Source organism: Ochotona princeps, chromosome 24 (assembly GCF_030435755.1).
Source record: "Ochotona princeps isolate mOchPri1 chromosome 24, mOchPri1.hap1, whole genome shotgun sequence".
NCBI lineage: Eukaryota > Metazoa > Chordata > Mammalia > Lagomorpha > Ochotonidae > Ochotona > Ochotona princeps.
The window spans coordinates 6,882,642-6,909,244 of record NC_080855.1 but is presented as its reverse complement, the minus strand read 5'-3'; the positions used below and the strand labels follow the sequence as shown (position 1 = coordinate 6,909,244).

At 62.7% G+C, this 26,603-nt stretch overlaps 1 protein-coding gene across 1 annotated transcript in view; it reads right to left on the bottom strand.

The window, feature by feature from the left end:
• MAD1L1 (mitotic arrest deficient 1 like 1) overlaps positions 1-26,603 on the bottom strand; it is a 181,974-nt gene that overhangs the window by 74,934 nt on the left and 80,437 nt on the right. Inside the window, exon 3 of the mRNA XM_058681237.1 lies at positions 15,079-15,223. The gene's annotated coding sequence lies outside the window, so the exon portion shown is untranslated. The remainder of the gene's footprint in view (positions 1-15,078; positions 15,224-26,603) is intronic.

Below are 26,603 nucleotides of genomic sequence, written 5' to 3'. Positions count from 1 at the left end.
TCTTCGTGTGGACTGGGGACCAGGAACGTGACTGTTGGCCACGTGGTGCTCTGGGTGTCTCTACGGAACCATGCCGACTTCCCCAGCAGCTGCTGCATTCTGGACAGCCCCGGTGACGTGCGAAGGCCTGGCCCTGGGCCCGACACCAGGTGCTGCCCACTCTCCCCACAGACCCCTGGGCACGGCGTCACTGCCTTCCCGCGGGAGCCAGCTGTGCGCGCTCCTGCAGCTTGTCTCCTGCCAGGCGGGTGCTGGCCCCTCACCGAGGAACCCCAAGTACCTACACGTTCCCCTAGTCTGCCTGTCCCAGCAGGAGTGTCACAGAGCACTCCCTGGTTAGGCTGGCAGCAGGCGGCTGGCCACGCCAGTCATCACCTCTTCCCTCTCCCCAGTCCTGTGGCTGACTGAGGGGCTGTCGCCAGCTAGTCCCCTCTTATCTGAGACATCCAGGCTCCAGACACTGCGCACCGAAAGGTGTCCTTCTCCAACATCAGCTGGCCCAGCGCGAGCAGAAGGAAGGACTGAACCAGAAGACAGTGAAGCAGGACCAGAAACCACGTTAAACCGGGCACTGCTGAGAGACACAGACCTGCAGGCTGACAGCACAGCGCCCCAGACCAATGCCAGAGGGAGCCTCCTGCTGACCCCACAGCCTGGGTAAGGAGGAGGGACAGAGCCCCCTGAGATGGGAATGCCGGAGAGACCCTCCTGCTGACCCCACAGCCCTGGGTGGGGAGAAGCGACAGAGCCCCCCGAGATGGGAATGCCAGAGGGAGCCTCCTGCTGACCCCAAAGTCACGGGCAGAGAGGAGGGACAGAGCCTCCCCCCCCACCGAGATGGGAATGCCAGAGGGAGCCTCCTGCTGACCCCAAAGTCACGGGCAGAGAGGAGGGACAGAGCCTCCCCCCCCACCGAGATGGGAATGCCAGAGGGAGCCTCCTGCTGACCCCAAAGTCACGGGCAGAGAGGAGGGACAGAGCCTCCCCCTCCACCGAGATGGGAATGCCAGAGGGAGCCTCCTGCTGACCCCAAAGTCACGGGCAGAGAGGAGGGACAGAGCCTCCCCCCCCACCGAGATGGGAATGCCAGAGGGAGCCTCCTGCTGACCCCAAAGTCACGGGCAGAGAGGAGGGACAGAGCCTCCCCCTCCACCGAGATGGGAATGCCAGAGGGAGCCTCCTGCTGACCCCATAGTCACGGGCGGGGAGGAGGGACACAGCCCCCCCCCATGGGAATGCCAGAGGGACCCTCCTGCTGACCCCACAGCCCTGGGTGGGGAGAAGCGACAGAGCCCCCCCCCCCCCCCCCCGGGATGGGAACGTTGGAGGGAGCCTCCTGCCGACCCCACAGCCCTGGCGGGGAGGAGGGACGGTGAGCTGTGTTCCATATCTCACAGTCAAAGCAATCCCAACACACCCACCAGAACTGACTCCAGGGAAACAACAGTGACCCGGGCTGTGGCGAGCTGCTGGAAGGTGGCGCAAGATCCGGGGGCTCAGTTCCTTATTATCCTGGGCTTTTCTGCCTTTGCTCAAACAGGCAGCAGCTGCTGCTCCACCTCAGTCCCAAACTCTGCCCTGCTGTTCCTTCGCCCCGCAACTCCATCCCTCCATCCTCCCGGCCTTCCGCCCCAGCCGCTCTCCCATCTGCGCTCTCACTGCAGCCTGCAGCACCCAGGCAGGAATGGAACCTCAGAGCCTCGGGTGTGTCTGACACACTGTAGTTCACGGATGAACAAACACCGCCCCCCCCGGCCTTTCCGGGACAGGAGGGTCCACTGCTCCGCAAAGGAGTCCCTGCTGGCTCTGCGCCTGTGGGCGCTGGGCTGCTGCTGACACCCCAAGCGGGCTACCAGCAACGGGGCCTGGCACTGGTGCCCTCTGACTTCCTGACAGGAAGACCCATGCCAGGCCCCTGCCGCCCCCTCCCCACCTCAGATTAAAATCGGAAAGAGAAAGCTTCCCGCTGGGAGGGAGGCAGGAGTGCCACTGTCTCCCAGGGAGCCGTGTGTCCTCTGATCTGCAGCCTTGCGGATGGAGGGCACAGCCTCCTGTCGCTCTCAGCTTCAGCCTCCATGACGCCAGGGAGGTCTCCCAGAGCCCTCACCCCTCGAGCAGGGCCACAGGCCTCTGCAGGCGAAGGGACTCAGCTCTGCACTCCGCCAGGAGGGGCGGAAGGAAATCTGTTCTGACCACCTTGACCGTGACCGATGGCCAGGCGCCGACGAGGCTCTAAGCTGACCCAGGCTATGTGGAGACCACACCTGCTGGTAGAGGGGAGTCCCTGGAGGAAGGCAGACACAGGGCACCCCCACCCCAGCTCTGCGTGCTCACACACGCCATGGGCCCAGCCAGCCCAGCACCCAGGACCCCCCTCGGAGGATGGGCTGCTGGGTCCCTGCTCCCTACAAACTTTCAGGAAGCAGTGAGCACACGCCACCCCATGCCCTCCCCCCACAGGGACACAGCATAAACGCGTGAAACAGCTCGCCGTCTCCTTGCATGATAACAAGCTGGTGCGAACGGTGGCAGGGCTGCATTAGCATGTAGCTAGCTGGCAGATGCAGACAGAACAAGCAAGGCCCTTTAATTAACTCCCATCCTCCACAAGCCCAGGCACACGAGTTCTGACCACCTGCTTGCCTCGCCTCGGGAGGCCTCCTGGCGCCCACACCAACGGCTGCTGGGACAAGCGGCTGGGCAAGGGGCCTTTGGGAGCCTTCCACAGGTCCACACTGTGTCCTGGTTGCCCCAGAAGAGCAAGGATTTCCAGGTACAGGCCATGGAGCCCACTGGCTGGGCCCTGGGTCCTGGACCCTAAAGCCATGGAGCCCACTGACTGGGCACTGGGTCCTGGACCCTAAAGCCCCCAAGGTGGGGCCTCCCCGTGCAGGAGGGTCCCTCTGCCCCAGGCCTCTGGCCAGGCCCCAGCAGATCTGAGGTGCCTGTCACTTCTGGGTGCAGAAGCAGAGCCGAGCAGGCCGAGAACCCTTGGGTCTGTCCAGTGGGACCAGCGCTCACCACCCTGCAGGCAGCACGTGCCTCCGAGATGGGCAGCGGCTTAGCCTGAGTGCACAGGGCGAGACGGGCCCAGGACACAGGGGGTGCAGAGGCCCCTGTCCCAGCTTGTGCTCCCTCAGAGGGCGCAGACCCACAGCAGGTTCAGGAGCCTGTGCTGGGCGGCAGTCACTACCCTCTCCTCATGGGGCCGCTTAGCTCCAGGGGCTCACATGGCTGCGCTCACTCACCACCTGCTGTAATCTGCTGCTGCCCAGCCTGTCCACCCTGACGCCTACCCAGGGAACAGGCCCTTCTGCCCTGAGGTCTACCCGGGGAACAGGCCCTCCCGCTCTGAGGTCTACACGGGGAACAGGCCTCCTGCCTGTCCTGTCTATACAGGAACAGGTCCCCTTCCTCCCCTGCCCACAGCAGGCCCCTTCATGTGCCTCTTGCTAGCCCAGCAGCTACAGAGCAGGCAGGAATGAGCATGGCTGGCTCATACAGGAATAAATTGCTCTGCTGTAACCAGCAATATTTCTATAACTGGAGGTTAATAAAAATCTCCCACAAAGGCTAACCAGTGGATGTAATTTATTTAGACTTTCATAAAGCTATGGATGAAACCCTTTATAAAAGCTTACGACAGCGCTCAAGGAGACCCCGAGAAGTGACAGCCACTGGGGGACTGACTCACAGGCCTAGAGCAGAGGGAGCAGACGGCAGGAGTCCTCCAGGGAGGCCCAGGGAGCCTCAGGCTCCGCCCAGGCCTGAGAGCCCAGGCTCAGAAGGAGCGCACAGCACAAGCCGCAGTCTCCCAGCCCAGGGACCCCAGAGGAGCCAAGCTGAGGCTCCCCGACCCAGGGGCTGCCCGCCCTGAGTCACCCCCACACACAGACACCATAGCCTCCGGGGCAGTGTCCACCTGGGAGGTGGGGAGGCCCCTGCCTAGTCTCCTTGAGCGCCCTCTGCCGCTCACCTGCAGGTACCTGTCTGCAGGACACCTGCCTTGCCCTGCTCACGCCCTCAGCGCTCAGGCAGTGAGGAGCTCTCAGGGTATACTGACAGGAAACTTCTGGTCTGTAGGAGTTCAGGACTCTGGAAGCGCCCAGTGCGGGGACTGACCATGCTCCCCACTGTATTCCCAGGGCACGCACGGGGAGGCTCCCACAGGCCGACAGGCCCTGAGACTACAGCCAAGCCAGCGCCGTGCAGATGTCGCCCAGCAGCCCACTGCTGGCCAGGAACCTGTCCCCATGGCCTCTCCCTGGACGCCAGGGAGAGTGTGTCCACCCCAGGCCTCCACGAGCCATATCCAAGGCACAGAGACTGCAGCTCCCCAGGACAGCCCTAAACTGCTATGACGTGCGCCTCTCCCAGCAAAGAGCTGAGCCCTGTGGGCCCCCCATGCACAGGCTCTCAGAACAGACTCGACTCTAGACCACCAGTCCTCATCTCCACATGGGCAAGTACCCAGCCACATGCCAAAGCAGACACCACCAACCTCGCCAAGCCCTGCAGACACCCAGCTCAGGCACGGCAGCCAGAGCATACCCCAGGGCCTGGCGGGGGCTGCGGCTCTTCCCCGGCAAAGGTAACCAAAGCAGCGGACTCCAAGGGCACTGGCCCTGGTACTGACAGCTGCGGCCTGACGGTGCGGGTCGGTAGTGGCAGCCCCCATTTCACGGCTGTTTAACCACCACTGCCACCGGCCAACCGGCCCTGTGTCCTGTGAAGGTCTCACGGGGAAAGTCACGCCCTGCACAGAGCACACAGCACACCCAGGCCTGCTCAGGCACACGCACGCACGGCGAGCCGCACCACACCCAGGCCTGCTCATGCCATAGCACATGGACACACGGGCGCACAGCCGTGCTCACATCAGGGAGGCCTGCTGCTCTTGGGGAACTTCAGCCTCTGCTTGCGTGGAAACCGCACCACACGGACCCGGGCCCATGGAGCGTTGCCAGCGAGCGTAAATGGCAGCAGCTGACTTGAGGAGTGCTGGCATCGCCTCCTGTTTATCTAACACCCGCTCATGCCCAGTCTCGGCAGGCACCGACGCTCACCCGGAAGCAGAGCTCACTGCAGCTAAACAGGCCCCAACTGGTGCCCGGTGCCCAAAGCCCAGCTCGCCCGAGGACTGCCGGCCCAGGCCTGCACACAAGCGCACAGTCCGTGGCTTCTGTCTGCTGCAGGGCCGCCCCCAGCCCTGTGCAGCGCAGCTCAGGGCCACGAGACATCCCAGGGAGGGCTGGCCACACCCTCTGCGGTGGGAGCAGGGCTGGGCACTGGGCCGGGCAGCAGGGCGGGCACTCACCCGAGGGCCCAGGGTCCCTTCTCGGGATGCCAGCTCTGTGGAGAACTCACCCAGCCAGGGACCAGGTGGCCTCACACCAGCTCCGGGGCTGGCAGGAGGCATTGCCTCTCTGGAAATACAGGGGTGCCCTGAGCAGGCATGAGGCACCGGGGCCGGTGATGGCCCCAGGGGCGGCAAGCCGGGAGCCTGGGCCCAGGTCAGATCTCGCCCAAGCCCTGACTGTGGCGACCGCCACTGGCCGCCAGGCCCTCAACGCGGGACCTACCCAGGAGGAGGGCTCGGTGTTCTGGGACTCTTGGTGGATGACACGAAGGACAACTCAAGGGACAGAGGCCACCAAGAGCGAGCTGCCTGACAACACGCCCAGTGCTGATCTGGCGGTCACGGGGACCCGAATGCGTGCAGGCGTGCGCACCCGCTCCGCTGTAGCCCGCCTTCAGGAGGGGTCTGGGCCCGCCAGCCAGCCGAGGCTGCGCTATTTTTAGCAGCAGCACTGTGAGGCCGCCTTGGCAGGGAGCCCGCCTTTGAGTGCGACCGCCAGTTCTCACCTGCAGCCAAGTCCCTTCCTCACAGGATCAAGGTTATCCAAAGATGTGGATTTCTTCACAATTGAATTAAGGGAAGAACAGGTCTCTGCAAAGTAGGAGGGGATTGCAGCGGCAACAAGGACAACATGGCCTAATGTTGCCGTGGGCCTGGGGCCACGCGCCCCCGTGAGCACAGGCAGGGCGCAGCCCCACCAGCTGCCCCCCACATCTCCCCCAGGACCGCCCGGCAGACGTGGTGCACAGAGGCCGGTGCCCCGTGAGAATGAGCTAGAACCAGGAGGAGACTCGGAGTCCAGCAGAAGCCCACCCTGCCGCTGTGCAGGACACACCCCGCAGAAAAGCCAGGCCCGGCAGCAGGCCCACGAGAGAACATGAATCCCGCGTGTCAGCAGAGCAGACCCTGGGAGCGGCCTGCGGCGGCATGGGTGGCTGGTGGGCACAGTCTAGCCACATCCGGAGTACAGCAGCAGGACTGGCCAGGCCGCAGATGAGATGGGCATAACCCGTCCTGAAGGGCAAGAGCATGAAAGCTCAAGGTGCACGAAGGGCACATGGGGTGAGGAGGACTGAGGGGATGGGGTGAGGAGGACTGAGGGGACGGGGTGAGGAGGACTGAGGGGACGGGGTGAGGAGGACTGAGGGCATGGGGTGAGGAGGACTGAGGGGATGGGGTGAGGAGGACTGAGGGCATGGGGTGAGGAGGACTGAGGGAGACGGGGTGAGGAGGACTGAGGGGACGGGGTGAGGAGGACTGAGGGGACGGGGTGAGGAGGACTGAGGTGAAGGGGTGAAGAGGACTGAGGGCATGGGGTGAGGAGGACTGAGGGCATGGGGTGAGGAGGACTGAGGGGACGGGGTGAGGAGGACTGAGGGGACGGGGTGAGGAGGACTGAGGGGACGGGGTGAGGAAGACTGAGGGAGACGGGGTGAGGAGGACTGAGGGCATGGGGTGAGGAGGACTGAGGGGACGGGATGAGGAGGACTGAGGGCATGGGGTGAGGAGGACTGAGGGCATGGGGTGAGGAGGACTGAGGAGACGGGGTGAGGAGGACTGAGGGGACGGGGTGAGGAGGACTGAGGGAGACGGGGTGAGGAGGACTGAGGGGACGGGGTGAGGAGGACTGAGGGAGACGGGGTGAGGAGGACTGAGGGCATGGGGTGAGGAGGACTGAGGGGACGGGGTGAGGAGGACTGATGGCATGGGGTGAGGAGGACTGAGGGCATGGGGTGAGGAGGACTGAGGGGACGGGGTGAGGAGGACTGAGGGCATGGGGTGAGGAGGACTGAGGGGACGGGGTGAGGAGGACTGAGGGGACGGGGTGAGGAGGACTGAGGGCATGGGGTGAGGAGGACTGAGGGGACGGGGTGAGGAGGACTGAGGGGACGGGGTGAGGAGGACTGAGGGGACGGGGTGAGGAGGACTGAGGGCATGGGGTGAGGAGGACTGAGGGGACGGGGTGAGGAGGACTGAGGGGACGGGGTGAGGAGGACTGAGGGCATGGGGTGAGGAGGACTGAGGGGACGGGGTGAGGAGGACTGAGGGGACGGGGTGAGGAGGACTGAGGGCATGGGGTGAGGAGGACTGAGGGGACGGGGTGAGGAGGACTGAGGGGACGGGGCGAGGAGGATTCATAGCTAAAGAGGGAGTTTCCCAAAGCCCTAGACACTGATCACTCAGTTCTCCATAAAAACATGCAGGTACCTACAGAAGCTCTATTCATATCTGCTAAGGCATTGAACCGAGCACAGCGTCCTTGCGCAGCTCAGCTGAGCACAAAGCTGCGTGGTGGTCCACAGATCAGGCCACCGAGACACAAGAAACTGGATGGACAGTGACAATACCCAGGCTGGCATGCATCACAAGCCACATACCACAACCCCAACGCTGTGGCCTGACACACAAAACCAATGCCCAAGGGACCACAGACAGCTGAGGGTCTGGGGAGAGGGAGGGCATAGGCAGAGCACAGATGACATTCAGGGCTACGTGCTTCACATGCAACCCCAAGAAGGGCCTATGACAGCACACAGCCCAGCATGGGGCATCTGTGATGCCACACAGCCCAGCGTGGGAGGTCTGTGATGTCACAAGCCCAGCATGGGGCAGTCTGTGTCATCATAGAGCCCAGCGTGGGGACGGTCTGTGACATGACACCACCCAGCGTTGGGTATCTGTGACGTCACACACTCAGCGTGGGGTGTCTGTGATGTCACGCAGTTAGGTGTGGGGTGGCCTGTGATGTCACACATCCTGCTGCGAGGCAGGTATCTTTTTTGACACCCATCCTGCACAACAAGAGTGCCCCATGTGGGCTGTTGGTTGCGGCTCATGAGAACACGACCAGCAGGTGCAGACGAGGCGTGGTGGGGTCAGGGGGCAAGGAGCGGACCAGGGGACGCCGCTCTCGGCCCACCTCTGTGAATGTAAGACAAGGTTCATCAATGTAAAAATTCACATTATCCATGTGATTCCATTTAGAAAATATTGCTGAAATGCCAAAATGACTAGCACTGAGAACAGAAAGCAGTGGTGGCCCAGGTGCCCTAGGGTTTCGGGGGGTGGGGTGCTGCTCGGCGTGTGACCGAGCAGAGAGGGGAGACCTCGAACAAGGCTGACTCCACATCATGCCCGAAGCTGAACGCCTCGTGTGCAGCAGCTCAGCACGCAGACGGTGAAGAAACAAGCCAATCCCAGAGAAGGGTGGCCTCATTCCAGCTCCAACGGGGCGAGTTACCGAGCACACAGGCTGACAGCTAACGGGCCGCGAGAGCAAGGCACAGAGCAGACAGCTGTGTGTCTTCAGCAAGGACCGTCGGCTCCTCCAGACATGAGGAAAACCAGTTCTCCCAAGTCCCAACAGGCACCTCCCAGAGGGGTCAGGGAGGGCCAGGGCCAGCACGTCCCAGGAGCCCACCTGGCTGAGCATGACACAGCAGCACGAATCCAGAGGAAGCAGAATTCTGCCACATTCCTACAATGGGGCAAGAAGCCAGGTGGCGGCCAGGTGGACCCAGTACACAAGCCCAGAGGGTTGGCAGGGGCAAAACACCTGTGAGAACGGTCACAGCTCCATCATCCTGTCACCCGACGCTGCACAGCGCAAAGCAACGCCCACCAAGAACAGCAGGCAGGAGCTGGCAGCTGCTGAGAGCAGCCTGGGAGGCGAGCACACGGAGATGACAAGGCACATGGTAGAGCCCGGGCACAGCAGGGACAAGGACAGCACCTGTTCCAGAACCTTCCACCACAATGCTGGAAGTCATGCACACCACAGAGAGGAAAGCCACGGTGCCGTGCCCCGCTCCACGACACGGGCACTGACGGCGGGTGGAGGGCAACAGGGCAGACCGAGGCCTCAGCACCCCCGTGAGATGCGGGCAGCAAGCAGCATGGTCTGTGGCGGCCAAAGAAGCCTCAGGGAAACCCCGTGGGCAGGGCTCCACAGGCACAGGGCAGACACCTCCTGCAGGGCCCTTGCAATCTCTTCAGGCAGAAACACAGAGTGCTCTCAACGGCTGGTTCACTCCCCAAATGATCCTAACAGCCAGGCCGGGCCAAGAACAGGGGCCTGGAGCTCCGTCTGGGTCTTCTACATGGGGCCAGGACCGAAGCACATGGGCCCCTCCACTGCATTCCCAGATGCATCAGCAGGGAGCTGGACGGGAAGTGGAACGTTCACTGTGATGCTGGCGCCACGAGCAGCAGCCTAACCCAGAGAGCCACAGCAGCCACCCCCACAGTGCCCCTCACTTGCCCAGTGATGGGGAGTTGGGGTCACCTTGAAGCTCTGTGTGTGCTTTACACATACTTCTGTTAGAACATGTCAGGACAGAACAGGGAGGGCGGGTGGACAGGACCCCCGATACACTCCACTCCCCAGTCTGGACTCCCAGCACACAGCCAGCCGCGCTGACACTGCTCTGCGCTGGCCAGGGCTCAGGCTAAGCTAGACACCAGGTGCTCGTGTGGAATCTCCCACCCCAAAGCAGCAGACAGCACAGACACGCTGCTCCCCTTCTCCCACAGCTCCACCCCGGCCATGCCAGCCAATTCCTCACATGGAACACAGCCCACTTCGTGCCCACAGTCCAGCCCCACGAGCTAGGACACTGGGTCAGCCTCTCAGAGGCCACCACACTGCATATTCCTCCTGCCCTAACCACACACACACACACACACACGCTCGCTCCTCCTGCCCTAACCACACACACACACACGCTCACACAGGCTCCTCCTGCCCTAACCACACACACACACACACACACACACACACACACAGAGGCTCCTCCTGCCCTAACCACACCCACCTCACACACACACACACTCGCTCCTCCTACCCTAACCACGCCCACCTCACACACACACACACACACACGCTCGCTCCTCCTGCCCTAACCACACCCACCTCACACACACACACACACACACGCTCGCTCCTCCTGCCCTAACCACACACACACACACACACACACACACGCTCGCTCCTCCTGCCCTAACCACACACACACACACACACGCTCGCTCCTCCTGCCCTAACCACACCCACCTCACACACACAGGCTCCTCCTGCCCTAACCACACCCACCTCACACACACACACACACACACGCTCGCTCCTCCTGCCCTAACCACACACACACACACACACACACACACACACGCTCGCTCCTCCTGCCCTAACCACACACACACACACACACACACGCTCGCTCCTCCTGCCCTAACCACACCCACCTCACACACACACACACACACACACTCGCTCCTCCTGCCCTAACCACACACACACACACACACACACACACACACAGGCTCCTCCTGCCCTAACCACACCCACCTCACACACACACACACACACACACACACGCTCGCTCCTCCTGCCCTAACCACACACACACACACGCTCACACAGGCTCCTCCTGCCCTAACCACACACACACACACACACACACACACAGGCTCCTCCTGCCCTAACCACACCCACCTCACACACACACACACACACACACACACACACACACAGAGGCTCCTCCTGCCCTAACCACACCCACCTCACACACACCCACCTCACACACACACAGGAGGCTCCTCCTGCCCTAACCACACCCACCTCACACACACACACACTCGCTCCTCCTACCCTAACCACACCCACCTCACACACACACACACACACACACACACACACAGAGGCTCCTCCTGCCCTAACCACACCCACCTCACACACACACACACAGGAGGCTCCTCCTGCCCTAACCATGCCCACCTCACACACACACACTCACACACACTCACACAGGCTCCTCCTGCCCTAACCACACCCACCTCACACACACAGTCTCCTCCTGCCCTAACCACACCCACCTCACTCACACACACTCACACACACTCACACACACAGTCTCCTTCTGCCCTAGCCACACCCACCTCACTCACACACACAGTCTCCTCCTGCCCTAGCCACACCCACCTCACACACACACAGGAGGCTCCTCCTGCCCTAACCATACCCACCTCACACACACACACACACACACACACTCTCTCTCTCTCTCATTTTCTCTCTCTCCCTCCCTCCTTCCCAGGGCAGGAAGTTTCCATTTTCTCTTCCTCTTAGCAGGTTGGAGCTAAAGGGCTTTCTGGTCCACTCGGCCCCACGCTGCACTTGTGGACACACTCTGTGCCCCGAGGAGATGCTGTTGGTTGCCAGGCAACAATGGGTCCCATTTACTGGCTCCTGCTCCCAGGCAGGTCAGCAGTGGGCCGATGGCAACCACTGGCCAGTCCTCACGTGGTGCGGAAGCTGTCCCCTGGCTGACTGCAGAGAGCACCATGTGTCGCTGCTCAGGAGCCTCAGGACCCAGACCTGAGGAGGTCAGGCTCCAAGGAGGCTGGCTCTGTGCTGGCCCTGTCCTTACGGCCCCGCCACCCGCCCCCAGCTGGCCCCCGAGCCTCCGACATTTCAGGCCAGGGTGCTGGGGCTCTCTGGTGGGGTACCTTTCTGAAGTGCAGCCAGAGGGCTTGATTGCTGCTGCTTGCTAAGAGCGTAATTACTCTGGCAAATACCAGGCCTATTTTAAGCCACTCAGGACTCGGGAGCCAGGGGAGCGCTGCTAGCTTTCCTCTCCATGAACCGTCTCGCTGGCACTTGGTGCCGACATGCACAGCGAGCGCCAGCGTTCAGTGATGAACACTGCTTCATGAGGCCAGGCTGTCCCTCCGCGTGTCCGCCCCAACCCTCCCCAGAATGGTGGGTCCAGGAAGGCACTGCCCACCCAGCTGCCTGCGCATCCTGGTTCATGGAGCTGCAAGATAGACTTGGTGACTGTGGTCAGAGTATGCACAGAGCAGTGTGTGTGTGTGTGTGTGTGTGTGTGTGTGTGTGTATGTGTGTGTGTGGTGGGTGTGGTTAGGGCAGGAGGAGCCTGTGTGTGTGTGTGTGTGTGAGTGTGTGTGTGAGGTGGGTGTGGTTAGGGCAGGAGGAGCCTCCTGTGTGTGTGTGTGTGTGTGTGTGAGAGAGGTGGGTGTGGTTAGGGCAGGAGGAGCCTCCTGTGTGTGTGTGTGTGTGTGTGTGTGTGTGAGGTGGGTGTGGTTAGGGCAGGAGGAGCCTCCTGTGTGTGTGTGTGTGTGTGTGTGTGAGGTGGGTGTGGTTAGGGCAGGAGGAGCGAGCGTGTGTGTGTGTGTGCGTGTCTCCCAGTCTGTGAGCACCCTCCTTTCTGCCCCCTCGTGCAGCACAGCCACCAGGGAGCCCTCTGTTCCCTCCCCACGGGGCAAAGAGTGCATTTCCTGGCCCCGGAGGAGCAGAATGAGGTGGCCTCTTGCTCACACACGTCTTGCTCCTAGGAGCCACACACAAATGAGGGCCCGACATGGCAACGGTATTCCACAGATGGCACTGGAGCCAGGGCTGTGCCAGGACAGACTGGAGGGCAGAGGTAAAGCACAAGGCAGCCCTGGGGCTGGGGAACAGGACCTTAGGCCACACACAACTGGACTGCGCCCCCAGAGCTGGGCAAAGGCCCCAGAGCCCTGGTGAGGTCTGCAGGGGCAACAGCTGGAACACCTGGATCGGGTCTCCCGGGAAACAAACACACACCCAGATAATGTGGGGGTGACTGGGTCCCGAGTCAGCCCAGGTGGACCCCTGCTCTCCCAACACTCCAGCCACCTTCAACCCGGCAACAGGGCTTCCTGCCTCCAGGGATCTCATCTGGCAGCCCCCATGTGCCGCACAAAGACAAGGGGAGGGGAGGCCAGAGACGACCTTGGCTTTCTCGGGAGCCAGCCTAGGTTCCGAGTGATGCTAGAGACCAGAGTGCAGTCTGCAGGGAGCAGGAATACCCTCCCGGGCACAAAACCCGAGCCGCAGAGCCCACCTTTGATGAGCCAGTGTTTAGTAGCCACTCAGTGGTTAGAACCTGCATGGCAGCCTTGCTGGGGCACTCAACGCAAACAGGAAGTGAGAGCCCCATGCCGTATGCCACAAGAGGGCCCATTTCCGTTACGTGAACATACTCGTGGCTTATATGGTGGCTAGGAAGGCTGTCCCACCGTGAGGGCCCAGCGAGGACCCCTAAGGAGGCTCCCTGTGCCACCTATAAACGGCTTCCAAAAGTTTAGGGGAAATGGACCCCAAAGAGGCTGCTGTACTGCCAAACATTTCTGAAAACCACGCATATGCGGAGACACCACGAAGTTCATGGCGAAAAGGTCTTCTGAAAGCCGTCTGTGTGTCTCCCAGGAGGTGGTTATGACATGTGGAGGGTGCGAGCCAGGCTTCCTGAGAGCTGGGGGCCTGGGGGTCAGGTGGGAAGGGGACCAGAATGTCCAAGGGCCGCTCGTTTCTCAGGGGGAGTAACAGACAGAGCAGCCAAGGCCCCGTGGGGAGCCTGGCTCTAGGCCTGGACCTCAGCCACAGCCCTGCCCACAGGGACCGCCAGACCCCAACCACACACACCTGGCCTCCTGGACCCTGCGGGAGAGAGCCCACTATGTCGCTTGCCTCACCTGCTGCTCACCTCGCCCCAGGAGGTCGCTCTGCACCCCAAGCTCCACCTGTACGGTCCCTCCAGACAGCGCTGCTGGCCGTGGGGGCACCGCTCCCCTTGGCTGCAACTGGCGAGCACGGCCTCGTGGCTGCAGTCACCACCTGTCCGACAGCCTAAGCCACCCCTGCGGCCTGTGATCGGCCAGGTCCTCGCCTGTGCCTCACACAGCCTGTGTGAGCCAACGCTAGCAGTGTGCCACAGCAAAGCCACCTGGCAGCAGAGCAGGGATGGGCGAGCCCCAGGAGGCTCAGAACGGACCCTGCAAAGGAACGGCATTTTCTTGGCCAGAAGAGCAGAGGCTGGCACTGAGGTGCCCAGCACATTTCTGAAATTTCTTCAGCTGGGAGACTACCCTCAAGGCCAACATCCAGGGCCTGACAATATCGGCCCCAACTGGGCCTTGAAAAGACCACTGTGGGAACAGGAGAAACCTGATGTCTTCTAAGCCAAGCCCTGTACTGCCACAGAAGGCCTTCAGCTACCAACTGAGACATGGCTGCTTTTCCAAAAGCTCCAGAACCAGGAAGAACCCACGGGTCCCCATCAGAAACATCCAGGGGCAGGCAGACCCTGTCGGACACGGCTGGTGCCTCCGTGAGGGTCAGTGGAAGCCAGGGGCGGGCAGGCTGGGCTGTGCTGTCCCTCAGCAGTGGGCCGGCCCAGCCCTGAGCGGATGTGGTGCGACAGCCTTTCCCCTTCTTGTCTCCCAAGGCGAGGGGCCTTCAGCACGTCCCCACCCACACAGCACATCCCTGCACGCACCTGCAGCGTCTGCTCACGACGACAGGCAGGCTCAGGCACAGCTGCCCCACACACCGCCCTTCCAAGGCCACCCCCCATCCTGCTGCCCCATACTCTCCTGGCCCAGGAGCTGCAGATGGTCAGCAGCCTGGAAAAGCTGCCCTGGGCCCCGTCACCGGGTCCACGCAGCAACACAACAGGCACAGCGGGACTCAGTCTGGGTTCTCGGAGCCCCACGGGGAGAACAGAGCACACACCCTTGGAACCCAGGATACAGGCCCAAGTCACCGCGGGGGTGCCAGGTGACCCTGTCGACAGGGCGTGGCATGCCCCCGGTGGCTTCAGCTGCACCTGGCTCAGCAGAGCCCTGGAACGAGGTCAAGAGCGGGTGTGGAGGGCGCCGGCCGCCGGGGAGCCCCGTACCTTTGTGAGCAGCAGGACACGCTTCTGGAGCCTTCGGGCCAGCGCCTCATGGGTCTCTCGCTTTTTCCTCTCCTCCAGCAGCTGCCCGCTGACCTGGCGCACCTCCTCCTGCAGCTGCTGCTGGACCTTCTCCAGGGCTCGGGCACTGCACAGGGAAAGAGGCACAGCGGTGAGGCCTGGGGAGGGTCGAGCACCCCACTGTCAACCCTTGACCCACCCTGCTACAGTGCCACGTGCAGCCACACCCCTCTTCCTCACTCCCGAACGGCTAGTCACATCCTCAGGAGTTTCCGGATTTCAAGCCAGTGTCCAGGGTGATCCCGAACAGGGGGGTTGGGAGGAACTCTGCTCCACACACAATGGGCAAGATTGTCAGCCATGCGCTCTGGGATGGGGCTTATGAATGAGCTCAAGTGCCAGCAAAGCAAATCCGACTCAGCTGCAGCTGTGAGACGTGAGCACGGGTGGCGGTTCCTGCGGGGCTGGCAGGGCCTGCCCAGGCACAGGCTGACACTTCCTGCCTGCTGTGCTAAGCACCCCTCTCCTCCACGTCTCCCACGGCTGCTCCCCTAAGTCACCCTCCATGTGTCTCTCCCCTGGGCACCCCCACCCACAGGCCCACGTCCTTCTCTCCTTCCTCTCAGGACTCGGCCAAGCCTCCAGTGCTGTCCATGCTGCTCGTCTGCAGCCCTCAGAAGCCAGCTCAGAGCCCTGGGAGGGCCCTCTAACCAACTCCATGACCCGACAGCTCGCTGTCACCCGTACGGTGTCACTCCACATGCAGGGCGCAGGACAGGCGGGCCCCAGCCCCTGGGACAGGACATGGTGTGCTGCACTCTAAAGCGGTTATACAAATTACTGGGGTCATGCTGGGGGACCCTCTGCTCCGAAAGGATCATAATGAAATCTCAGAAATACAACAGAGAGTCAGAGCTGTGTTCCAGAAATCATCTGTAGGAACAGGGACGGTTCCAGAACACAGCCCTTCAGGGCAGGGCTGGGCACGCCCCGTCACCTGTGCTGGCTCCACTCTGACCACCACAAGACAGCGGCCAGCTCCCTCCAGCAGGGACCTGCCCCGGTGCTAAAGCATGACTCAACCCTTAAGGAATCGCAGCTGGCCCAGTGGGCCCTGACCCCGCTGGGTGTGGGACCCCAGGCAGGGCACCCTGGACAGGCCAGAGTCTGACCTTTCCAAGGCTGGTTGCAGCCTTGCTGAGTGACTTACGCAAGTTGGGGCCCAGGCAGAGCTGGCAACTCCCTGTTGCCATCTCTTGGTGTGGCAACAGGAAGCACACAAAGTCCCGGGGGGGGGGAGAGCTCCATCAGGACAGCTGTGACCCCCGCACACAAACCAACCTGCAGGTCAACCAAGGCAGCGAGGACGGAGGCCTCAGCGCCTCAACCGCTGTGCTCAGCGGGAAGGTCACTTCACGCACAGGGCTTACTGCGAAGATGGGCACCACTGCCCCCCTGCCCGCATAGCCCAGCGTGCAAGGGAAAGGACAACCTGGCATCTCCTTTCTGGCGCAGGGTACATCTGCCTTAGGAGGTGGCAGGAGTGATGAAGAAGCCCCAGGCCCTGCACTCTGGGAGTGTAACACCATTATTCCCAAGAGGGGTCACCCAGAGCAGGTGCTGGGCTCACCTGAGGACACAGCATATGTCCACCTGTGTCTCTGCTCTCTTCCCTCAGACCCTGGGATTAAAATTCTCTGGAGCCCTGGGCTCAAGAGAGCAGAGATGGGTCAGTAAATCGGGCACCTGGACCTGTGTGAACTGGCAGCCACTCCTCCAGCAGGGCTTCAGCCCAGCCCTAAGAATCCAAGAGACAGGCCCGGCGCAGTGGCCTAGCGGCCAAAGTCCTCGCCTTGAATGCGCCGGGATCCCAAGTGAGCGCCGGTTCTAATCCCGGCAGCTCCACTTCCCATCCAGCTCCCTGCTTGTGGCCTGGGAAAGCAGTCGAGGACAGCCCAAAGCTTTGGGACCCTGCACCCGTGTGGGAGACCCGGCAGAGGTTCCTAGTTTCTGGCTTCGGATTGGTGAAGCACTGGCCATCGCGGTCAGTTGGGGAGTGAATCATCGGACAGAAGATCTTCCTCTCTGTCTCCTGCTCTCCATATATCTGACTTTGTTACAAAAATAAATCAATCTTAAAAAAAAAAGAAAGAAAAAGAATCTGAGAGACACCCAGTGCAGGCCACATGGAGCAGGCCAGGTGTCCCATACACCCTGCGCAGGCCCTACAGGGGCAATCCGTGTGTCCCATGGCCCCACGGGCAAGGAGGGCGCCTCAGGGGACATGCTAGGCCCAGCTGGAGGCACACAGAGGCCTCTCCTGAGCAAAGCACTTGGTGATGGAAGAACAGCAGGGAATAAACCCAGAGGAAGTCACGGTCCTGGACGGGACAACACCGAGGGGGCCCCGCCGACGATGGGCCGTCAGGGCCCGCAGCAGGCAGGCCACATGCCCAGGCCTCACGTCTCCTGGCTCCCTTCTTTCGAAAGGACAGAGTAGACTTTGAAATGCAACCAGGGCACCTAAGGGGGACATGCTGGTAGAGCCACTGCAGTGAAGCCATGGGGCTTCTGCTGCCGCTCGTGGGGCTCCAGACACGGCCTGGCAGATAAGGCTGCCTCAAACTCTCCTCGGCAGGAGGCCAACACCCTTGGCTCCAGCACGGGGTTCAGGGAGCCTGGCTGCAGCCTGGCACACCCGGAGACCAGCACGGGGTTCAGGGAGCCCGGCTGCAGCCTGGTCCACCCAGAGACCAGCACGGAGTTCAGGGCGCCTGGCTGCAGCCTGGCCCACCCAGAGACCAGCACAGGGTTCAGGGCGCCTGGCTGCAGCCTGGCACACCCAGAGACCAGCACGGGGTTCAGGGCGCCTGGCTGCAGCTTGGCCCACCCGGAGACCAGCACGGGGTTCAGGGCGCCTGGCTGCAGCCTGGCCCACCTTGAGACCACGGAGTTCAGGGCATCTGGCTGCAGCCTGGCCCACCCGGAGACCAGCTCGGAGTTCAGGGAGCCTGGCTGCAGCCTGGCCCACCCGGAGACTAGCACGGAGTTCAGGGAGCCTGGCTGCAGCCTGGCACACCCAGAGACCAGCACGGGGTTCAGGGCACCTGGCTGCAGCCTGGCCCACCTTGAGACCAGCACGGGGTTCAGGGAGCCTGGCTGCAGCCTGGCACACCCGGAGACCAGGACGGGGTTCAGGCAGCCTAGCTGCAGCCTGGCCCAGCCACACCTGTTGTAGGCATTTGAGGAAGGAACTAGCAGAGAAGTGTGTATCCCCTCTTGCATACACACGCACAGGCAGGCCAGAGCCCAGGCCGCTCTCTCCCTCCATCTGAGCTCCACCTTCTGAAGCAAGGAAGAGAAAACTCATGAAAAATTAAAGCTCAACTTGTACGCTGAAGTTGAACTCTGGAGCCACTGGCATTTCTACAGACCTTTCGGATCTCAAACGCAGCTTAGTTCTGAAAGGAGACGCTGGGCGCGTTTCTATCAAGGCTTTTCTGAGCAGCTCCTAGAGGAAGCAGCCCGGCTTCTTGACTCCACGCCGCGTGGGGCCACTCGGCACACTTTAATGTGATCTCTGGCAGAACACCCCTGGCTGAGAGCGCCTGCTTCCAAGGAGCAAAGAGGACAGGAGGACAGATAGCCTCGCATCCCTGCTGGCCCCAGTTCCTGCCTCACACAGCCCAGGCATCCTGCAACCTCTATGCCCATCTCCCCTGGCCCGCCCACTGGAGTGCACGCCAGGACCTTGCCTCCCTGCAGGGGTCTCCCACCCTGAGCACCGCTGGCCAGGGGGAGGCAGTGCACCATGGGGGAGAACAGCCTGTCTTGGGGGGCTACCCTGAGGCATGGGGTGAGCAAGCTGCTCTGCTCCCAAGGTGAGATGCTGAGTCTTGCCAGCGCCCACGCGAGCTCCCGGCCTGTGTGAACAGGGGCTACTGTCCACCCAGTCTACGCGGACACCCTGCTGCCCACGGGGCGTGCTCACAGGGAGTACAGACGGCATCCTTGCCAGCCTGGAGAGTATCTGTTGGCAGGAAGGGGCTCCCAGACCCCAGATCCGCAGTGCCAGCCATCTGCCACTCAGCCCCCTGATGGTGGTCTTTTATTTATAGGAACCCAGGGTGGCACCTACGACGCCTGGGCAAGAAACCCTATGCCAGCAAGCTCCACCTTGGGGCCTGCTGGCCTGGACAGCAACTCCCATGACTGTGGCCCTTCCAGCCACGCTCATGGATGTGCCACACGCAAGTGTCAGTCATCCAGACCGGGCCCCAGCTGTGTGTCCCACCCTCCAGGGGAACACACCGGGCCCACATAACTGTCACTTGAGGTTGTGTCCCCTCAGCACACAGTCGCACTTGATGTGCAGTCAGTCCCTCTGCTGAGTTGGCAGGAAGCACAGACACGCATACCATGTCTGTCGGGGCCATATCAAGAGAGCAGTGCGAGGCCGGGGCTTCCTACAGCGGAATCTCAGGGGCTAAAGGAGCTCATGGAGGGTGCCCGTCAGGTCAACACAGGCCTCCAGACAGAGAGGCCACACACAGGCAGACTGTGCACCTTTGGGAAACGGGCCTGGCACACTCCCAAGCCCACAGGGCCTGCAAGTCGCTGGAGCGCCAAGCAAGGGTAAGAGGACACCAGGTTACAGAGGCTAGAATTCCCAACCTGCATGGTGGGCAGGCGACACTCCATGGCGGAAGATGAGGCCCCCACTCTCCAACTCCCATATTTTGTGAGCAGAGCTCTATGGAGCAGAAGGGCAACACAGCAACCCGGCAGCATGGCCATGGCTGGCAGTGTGGCACCAGCCCTCACGACAGCCAGAGGACCCAGGGCAACAGGTGCCAGTCAGGGTCCAGTGACTGAACTGTTACTCCTGAACACCCAGAGACAGAGGACTACCGCTTGTATGGTTAGCTCCAGCTGGGAGCTCGTGGTCGCCAGGCACACGGCCACCTCCGGCCAGGGGCTCCAGCACCGGCCAGCCCACCACTGGACCACAGAGAGGGTGACCAGATCCCGGCAGCTCTGATGTCCCCCTGCACTGGGCAGTTGCTTCCTGGAGCCTCAGCCACCGAAGACGGGGCCTGAACATTCAACAGAGGAGCATGAAATCAGCACCCACACCCTAAGGAGGTGGGCACTGGGAAACCACACCCCAGGCAAGGAATGGCAATCACCACAGACCTCACTGGCCACAGCCAAGGCTTCGGCTTCCGGAGCACTGTTCCAACACACGGGGCTTGAGAAGCACCAGGATAGGGCACCTGAGCACCTTCCCCCAGGCTCCCGGAGGGATGGGCCGGCACAGCAGCAGGCCACACACACTCTGCTTGGGGCCTGCTGGGAGGGGCGAGTCCGCCCTGCTCCACGCAGCTCCATCTCAGCACCTACAGGGATCAGGCCACACAGCCAAGTTAGAAGAGACACAGTGCTACGGGGGAGCACGGACGGAGGACGGGGCACTGGGGCACAGGGGCCCACGGGGGAGCACGGACGGAGGACGGGGCACTGGGGCCTGGCGCCCACGGGGGAGCACAGATGAGGACAGGGCACTGGGGCCTGGCGCCCAGGGGAGCACGGACGGAGGACGGGGCACAGAGGCCTGGCGCCCACGGGGGATCACGAATGGAGGACGGGGCACAGGGGCACTGGCGCCCACAGGGGAGCGCGGACGGAGGACGGGGCACAGGGGCACTGGCGCCCACAGGGGAGCACAGATGGAGGACGGGGCACTGGTGCCCACAGGGGAGCACGGACGGAGGACGGGGCACAGGGGCACTGGCGCCCACGGGGGAGCACGGACGGAGGACGGGGCACTGGGGCCTGGCGCCCACGGGGGAGCACGAATGGAGGACGGGGCACTGGTGCCCACAGGGGAGCACGGACGGAGGACGGGGCACTGGGGCCTGGCGCCCACGGGGGAGCACAGATGGAGGACGGGGCACTGGCGCCCACAGGGGAGCACGGACGGAGGACGGGGCACTGGTGCCCACAGGGGAGCACGGACGGAGGACGGGGCACAGAGGCCTGGCGCCCACAGGGGAGCACGGACGGAGGACGGGGCACAGAGGCCTGGCGCCCACGGGGGATCACGAATGGAGGACGGGGCACTGGGGCCTGGCGCCCACAGGGGAGCACGGACGGAGGACGGGGCACTGGTGCCCACAGGGGAGCACGGACGGAGGACGGGGCACTGGGGCCTGGCGCCCGCAGGGGAGCACAGATGAGGACAGGGCACTGGGGCCTGGCGCCCAGGGGAGCACGGACGGAGGACGGGGCACTGGTGCCCACAGGGGAGCACGGACGGAGGACGGGGCACTGGGGCCTGGCGCCCGCAGGGGAGCACAGATGGAGGACAGGGCACTGGCGCCCACAGGGGAGCACGGACGGAGGACGGGGCACTGGTGCCCACAGGGGAGCACGGACGGAGGACGGGGCACAGGGGCCTGGCGCCCGCAGGGGAGCACAGATGAGGACAGGGCACTGGGGCCTGGCGCCCAGGGGAGCACGGACGGAGGACGGGGCACAGGGGCACAGGGGCCCACAGGGGAGCACGGACGGAGGACGGGGCACTGGGGCCTGGCGCCCACGGGGGATCACGAATGGAGGACGGGGCACTGGGGCACAGGGGCCCACAGGGGAGCACGGACGGAGGACGGGGCACAGAGGCCTGGCGCCCACGGGGGAGCACAGATGGAGGACGGGGCACTGGCGCCCACAGGGGAGCACGGACGGAGGACGGGGCACTGGTGCCCACAGGGGAGCACGGACGGAGGACGGGGGCACAGGGGCACAGGGGCCCACAGGGGAGCACGGACGGAGGACGGGGCACTGGGGCCTGGCGCCCACAGGGGAGCACAGATGAGGACAGGGCACTGGGGCCTGGTGCCCAGGGGAGCACGGACGGAGGACGGGGCACAGGGGCACAGGGGCCCACGGGGGAGCACGGACGGAGGACGGGGCACAGGGGCACTGGCGCCCACAGGGGAGCACAGATGGAGGACGGGGCACTGGCGCCCACAGGGGAGCACGACGGAGGACGGGGGAGAGAGGTCCGACACCCTGCAGAATGTGGTCTCGCAGTGAGTCCTGCGGCGGAGGGCAGGGCTTTCGGGAGGGGCTGGGGACCCTTCCATGTGGAAGCAAGAGACCCTGCGGTGCCACCAGCTCCTCTCCACGTGCAGTACAGGGTTCCCTGGCAAAGTCCTGGGGGCCTGGGAGACCTGGGAGGCCAGGTGCAAGACCCCAGGGCAGGACGTGGTCTCAGGCATACAAGGGCAGAGGGTGAGGACCTGTGGTGAGGGCAGCGGGGCAGAATGGAAAGGGAAGAGACATGCAGCAAGGCAACGGGCCTGGGCCAATGTGTGTGCACACAGGTGAGTGTGTGTGTGTGTGACCATGTGGGCTACCCATGTGCCTGTGAGGGTGTGTGGACACAGGTGAGTGTGTGTGTGTGTGTGTGACCATGTGGGCTACCCATATGCCTGTGAGGGTGTGTGCACACAGGTGAATGTGTGTGTGTGTGTGTGTGACCATGCAGGCTACCCATGTGCATGAGTGTGAGGGTGTGTGGACACAGGTGAGTGAGTGTGTGTGTGTGTGTGTGTGTGTGACCATGCGGGCTACCCATGTGCCTGAGTGTGAGGGTGTGTGCACACAGGTGAATGTGTGTGTGTGTGTGTGTGTGTGACCATGCGGGCTACCCGTGTGCCTCAGTGTGAGGGTGTGTGCACACAGGTGAGTGTGTGTGTGTGTGTGTGTGTGACCATGCGGGCTACCCATGTGCCTGAGTGTGAGGGTGTGTGCACACAGGTGAGTTTGTGTGTGTGACCATGCAAGCTACCCGTGTGCCTGAGTGTGAGGGTGTGTGCACACAGGTGAGTGAGTGTGTGTGTGACCATGTGGGCTACCCGTGTGCCTGAGTGTGAGGGTGTGTGCACATAGCAGTGTGTGTGTGTATGTGTGAGACCATGCTGGCTATCCCTGTGCCTGAGTGTGAGGGTGTTTGCACATAGCGGTGTGTGTGTGTGACCATGAAGGCTAGGCGTGTGCCTCAGTGTGAAGGTGTGTGCACATAGTGGTGTGTGTGTGTGTGTGTGTGTGAGACCATGCGGGCTATCCCTGTGCCTGACTGTGAGGGTGTGTGCACATAGCAGTGTGTGTGTGTGTGACCATGCAGGCTAGGCGTGTGCCTATGAGGGTGTGTGCACATAGCGGTGTGTGTGTGTGTGTGTGTGTGTGAGACCATGCAGGCTAGGCGTGTGCCTCAGTGTGAGGGTGTGTGCACATAGTGGTATGTGTGTGTGTAACCATGCAGGCTGGGTGTGTGCCTGAGTGTGAGGGTGTGTGCACCCAGGTGTGTGTGTGTGACCATGCGGGCTACCCGTGTGCCTCAGCGTGAGGGTGTGTGCACACACGTGTGTGAGAGAGACCATGCAGGCTAGGCATGTGCCTGAGTGTGAGGGTGTGTGCACACAGGTGTGTGTGTGTGTCTCTGGGAGACCATGCAGGCTAGGCGTGTGCCTGAGTGTGAGGCTGGGTATTGCCAGCCATACGGCATAAGTCCCATCCATGCGACTGGGCAGGGCGAGGACTGCAGGGCCAGGTGAGGCGGGGCCCTGAGGAGTGAGCTGCTAGGACGCAACGCTCAACTGAGCCCAGGAGAGAAAGCAGCAGGCAGTCCGGAGAGGAGACGGCGTCACACAGCAACGTCTCTCCAGAATCATCCAACAGCCCAATTAGTGGCTCCAGCGCCTGGATGCCCACCACCTGACCAATCGATGGCCGCTCCCAGCAGGTGGCAGATGGCCTGCACTCAGCCCAGCCTGCGTTCAGTGCCGCCCCCAGGCCCGCAGCCCCTGATGAACACAGTCCTTGTCTCTGCTGATTCCCATTGATCCTGCTGTCCTCAGCCTAAAGCGCAGAAGTCAATACCCAGCTGGGTGTGGCCCTGTTCTGGGCAGCAGCTTCCCCTACTTGCCAATCAGGCCTGCCAGGCACAGGCCCCAGGGGAGGCCATCTCTCTCTACGTGTGGCACTGTGGGTAACCGGGGTTGACAGACTCTAAACGGTGTCACTGGACAGAAAAGCAGCATCTCCAAGGCATTTCCCACACTGAAAACCAAAGCCCAGGAGAGGATGCAATTTAAGGTTTGTGAGAGCCGTGGAGGGAGACCACTGCGTGCCACTCATTCATCTCACTTCCTGCTCACCCCAGGCACGGGGCCTGGAGAGCTGACACTCGACTTGAGAAATGCCAGCTCTAAGCAGTTTATTTCCTCTTGAACTTTAAGAACTGACTGAGACAGAAGTGACCTTTAAAACGCAGGGTTACAGCTTGTTGGGCTGGCTGCTGCTGCCTCTGCTTACACAACACACCACAGTGCCAGGTAAACGCCTCCAGGCCTGGGCTGTGAGAGGCAGCCTGGCCAGGGTTCTGTGGATCTCCAGGTGGTCAGGGTGGGGCCCAGGAAGAGCAAGGTGCCAGGGCCTGGGGGTGACAGGATTCCCAGGGCAGCACGAGAGGATGGCAAGACACTGATTCACACCAAGACCCAAGAAAACAGTTGAGACGTGACCCACATTGACCATGGCCAACAAGGAGAGAAGGGGTGACGGGAGGGAGAAGTGACAGGAGAGAGAGTGATGGGGAGAGAGTGATGGGGGAGGGAGTGATGGGGGAGGGAGTGATGGGGGAGGGAGTGATGGGGGAGGGAGTGATGGGGGAGGGAGTGATGGGGGAGGGAGTGATGGGGGAGGGAGTGATGGGGAGGGAGTGATGGGGGAGGGAGTGATGGGGGAGGGAGTGATGGGGAGGGAGTGATGGGGGAGGGAGTGATGGGGGAGGGAGGGGGAGGGAGGGAGTGATGGGGGAGGGAGTGATGGGGAGGGAGTGATGGGGGAGGGAGGGGGAGGGAGGGAGTAATGTTGAAGGGAGTGATGGGGGAGGGAGTGATGGGGGAGGGAGGGGGAGGGAGGGAGTGATGGGGGAGGGAGTGATGGGGAGGGAGTGATGGGGGAGGGAGGGGGAGGGAGGGAGTAATGTTGAAGGGAGTGAGGGGGAGGGAGGGGGAGGGAGGGAGTGATGGGGGAGGGAGTGATGGGGAGGGAGTGAGGGGGGAGGGAGTGACGGGAGAGGGAGGGAGTGAGGGGGAGGGAGGGAGTGATGGGGGAGGGAGTGATGGGGAGGGAGTGATGGGGGAGGGAGGGAGTGAGGGGGGAGGGAGTGAGGGGGGAGGGAGTGACGGGAGAGGGAGGGAGTGAGGGGGGAGGGAGGAAGTGACAGGTGAGGGAGACACCGTGAGGTGTCACAGGAGTGCAGGTCCCCCTTCTCACTTCCTGTGTTCAGTATTGGCCTCTCCTTCTGCCCTCTGCTGGCAGGCACAGCCCCGGCCTTCTGTCAGGGTCGTCCTGTTCTTGCCGGGTCCCCCCCACCCCGCCCTGCACGCTGCCAGTACTTCACCTGACACACACTCTCACTCCTTGGTCTCCCTGAGCCCTGACTGCCTCCAAGGATCCCCTCACACGAATGGCCTCCATTCTTGGCGTTTCTTCACTGCTTCTCCATTCTCCACCACAGTGTCGTGATCTGCCACGTGGGGTCACGGGCGCTTGCTGCCCACAGCGCCCTGCCAGGATCCAGCTCTGCCAGCCCGTGGGTCCTGCTCTGACCTCTTCGACTCAGAGGTCATCAAGGTGTCCAACTCCTACACATGTGGGCCCCCAGTTTCCCTTCCAGCATGCTCTGTGTGACTCCAACTCCATACCCGCTGGTGGGCTCCGTGGCCTGGCGAGGGAGCATTCGGCTCTGGGTGCTCAGACACCCACAGATGTGTGTCCCTGCCACCTGCACCTCTCCTCACACCTGTTGTCTGCAGAGCACAGAGGTGCCAGGGCAGCTAGGGGGACCTGCACTGGTCAGTGACCCTACATGCTCATGCCAGGGCCCAGCTCTGACTCAGAAAGTCCCGAGCTGCCACACAGACACGCCGTGAGCAGACACGGGGCAGACTGCGGGACAGCACAGAGAGGCCCATGGGGACAACAGGTGCCAGCCCCCACGCCCGCACCTCTGCATCAGACACGCCCACCACCACAACAACAGGTGCCAGCCCCCACGCCCGCACCTCTGCATCAGACACGCCCACCATGGCGACAACAGGTGCCAGCCCCCACGCCCGCACCTCTGCATCAGACACGCCCACCACCACGACAACAGGTGCCAGCCCCCACGCCTGCACCTCTGCATCAGACACGCCCACCACCACGACAACAGGTGTCAGGCCCCCACACCACACCTCTGCATCAGACACGCCCAGAATGGGGACAACAGGTGCCAGCCCCCACACCTGCACCTCTGCATCAGACACGCCCACCATGGCAACAACAGGTGCCAGCCCCCACGCCGCACCTCTGCATCAGACACGCCCACCACCACAACAACAGGTGCCAGCCCCTACACCACACCTCTGCATCAGACATGCCCACCACCACGA